The following is a 3,042-nucleotide window of genomic DNA, read 5'->3' as shown; positions in this document are numbered from 1 at the left end:
GTGATTCCTAGACAACAGGGGATCTCCGATCTCTAAGAAGGGAGAAGCCAAAAGTAGCCACGATGGGCCAGAGCTGCTTGAAGAAGCCCCGCACCTTCTCGAGGACCACTAGAGTGCGTCCACCTGTGCCTGGGGTGAGCCAAGCCCAGCTATGGCTGCTTTGTCTCCATTGCAACCCACCCTCCCCACCCCCACCCCAACTTCTGCCCTCCTCTGCTGCTCACCAGTGCTTCTGGACCAGCAGCACCCCCATCACCTGGGTGCAGAGAAGAGACAGGGGATCTCAGGCTCCACCCAACTACATAGCCAAGATCTGCATATTAACGAGATCTCCAGGAGGGAGAGGGGCTTCCCTGGTGGCTCAGATGGTAAAGAATCTGCCTGCAGTGCGAGAGACCCTGGTTCATCCCTGGGTCGGGAAGATGCCCTGGGGAAGGGAATGGCAACCCCAGAATTTCATGGACAGAGGAGACTGGTGGCTTCTGAGAGGTCGCAAAGCATCTGACACTACTGAGAGACTCACACTTTCACTTTCAGGAGGGGGAGGGGGCAAGTCACCACGTGTTCACTGCGCCTGGTGCTGTGGTCCTCTGCCTTGTATAGTCTGTGAATGCGGGGTCATTGCGTCTTCCATAGTCAGGAATGGCTTCCCCAGTGGCTCCCGCGTGCCTGCTAAGTCACTTCAGTCCAGTCCTGCGTCGGCAAGCGGGTTCTTTAATCCCTACTGCCACCCAGTGGTGAATAATTCCCCGGCAGTGCAGGAGCTGCAGGAGACCTGGTTCAACCCCTGGGAAGGGAAACTTCCTTGGGGGAGGTAATGGCAACCCACTCCAGCATACCTGCCTGGGAAATTCCATGGACAGAGGAACCTGGTGGGCTACAGCCCATGAACGACTTAGCACACACGCATAGTCAGAAGTAATCGAGCCTAATTTCCTCAGTGGAGACTTTCTAGAAGCTCCAGTTAGTTACTCACCTAGCAAGAGTTGTTCTCAGTTCCTTAGGAGCGTGATTATATTCATTCTGGAGAAGAAATTTTTTCATGAGTGAACAGCAAGGACCGCGGAGGAAAAAAAATGATTTTAGTGATTTAAAGGAAAACAGAAGTTAGGACTTCTCTTCCCAGCCTCCACCCCACCTCCAAACCTCTGTTTTTGGCCTTTTCCCTACTCTCCAGGTGGTTTCACAGGTGGAGACAGGCAATCAACATTGATTTCTGTGCTCTGCACATCGACCCTGCAGTCTAGCCTGTTCTAGTGGGAGGGGGAAGTAGCGCTTTGCCCATGGGGCTGTCAGAAAGCGTGACTGATAGACTTGCAAGCACTGGCTGCACAGGTCAGACCACCTATCACTCCTCCAGCTGCCAACACGCCATTTATCAGCCACCGTCAGGAGAGCATTGCTGTTGCAAGGAATGAGGCCACTTCCAATTTGAGTGAGATCCTACATGCTCAGTCGCTCAGTTGTGTCCAACTCTTTGTGACACCTTGGACTGCAGTTTGCCAGACTCTTCTGTCCATGGGATTTCCCATGCAAGAATACTAGAGTGGGTTGTCATTTCCTCCTCCAGGGGCGCTTCCTGACCCAGGGATCAAACCCTCATCTTCTGCATTGCAGGCAGATTCTTTACCACTGAGCCACATTGTGAAATATCTCTGAATGGGAATATCTCTGAACAGGCTTAGCTCAGTTCAAGCAAGGAGTGTTTTCCCATGATCTTTGCTGCTAAATTCCTTCATTTCTCACTGCTCCTCTGAGTTAGTGTACCATGATTTTCTGTGCTGAATCTATTCCTATGATGATAGCATCTTTCCTTCCTCAGCATCAGGCCAGGCCAGCGGGACCATGCAGTCTGTAAAGTATTAGGCACCCACTGAGGAGCAGGTTGGATGGCATCACGGACTCAATGGACATAAGTTTGAGTTAACTCTGGGAGTTGGCGATGGGCAGGGAGGCCTGGTGTGCTGCAGTCCCATTGAGTCGCAAAGAGTAAGACACGACTGAGCGACTGAACTGAACTGACTATGTACAGGGTATCTAGAGGGTATGGCAATCTAGGTGGCAATCAGTAAGACAGAAATCATCATGAGAGTCTAGTGTAGGCCCTAGGAAAGCATGCAAATACCTAGGGCAGAGGCAGGTGTGGAGTTTGCCTACTCAGATCTGAACAAGGTTCAGAAGAGACACTGAATGAAGGGCAGAACGGGAGGCGGCTTCATGGAAGAGCTAACAATAGGAGAGAGAGGGGAAGGTCACTGCCTGCACCGCTAACCCAGAAGTGGGAAGTACAGTCCTATGTGAGAAGTCCCAATAGGGTCATTCTGTGGCCAGAACAGAAGGTTGTGGAGCAGGGAAAGACAAAAGGAACACACAAATACAGATGCTGGTGGGAGCTCGCTGGCTGATTTAAATGAATGAAACTGCCCAACTGCAGGAGAAACACTGGCCCAGCACAGGGGCCAAGTATTGTCCATGCTCCCCCTGAACGTTTTTTTTTTTTTTTAATTGATCTGTAAATCCAGATTTTGATGTGGCCTCTCCCAATTTTAAATGGTTTGCAGCCATTGTGGAAATGTTAAAAGCATCCTTTCTCTCATACTGACATGTCTCCTAGCCCCGTTCCCCCACATATGACTCCCTTTCCTTTTCTCTGCTCCCCTTTCCCAGGGTCACACAGTGCCTGGCGAAGATGGTACCTGTGGACAAAAGGCGGTGGGGTGGGAAAGGGTGAAGGGAAGAGAAAGTGCCATGGTGATGGAAACTACCAAGTTCAGTTACTCTCCAGTGAGGCAAGCCATAAGTTCCTGGTAATTGCTCTTTCTCTCTACCAATCAGAGATAGCACCCAGGAGACCAAGATGAACATCTGGCCTACCAATGTTATTGACATATATATTACATACCAGAGAATTTACTCTTCACTCATTTTCAGTGTATCATTGAATGCATCTTCGTATTTAGTATGATGTTTGCTGTAAGTTTTTCTTTATAGATACCCTTATCAGGTTGAGGAATTATGCTTCTCTTCTTAACTCACTGAACA

The sequence above is a fragment of the Muntiacus reevesi genome, chromosome X, assembly GCF_963930625.1.
Source record: "Muntiacus reevesi chromosome X, mMunRee1.1, whole genome shotgun sequence".
NCBI classification, from domain to species: Eukaryota; Metazoa; Chordata; class Mammalia; order Artiodactyla; family Cervidae; genus Muntiacus; species Muntiacus reevesi.
Note: the sequence above shows the minus strand (reverse complement) of the source record.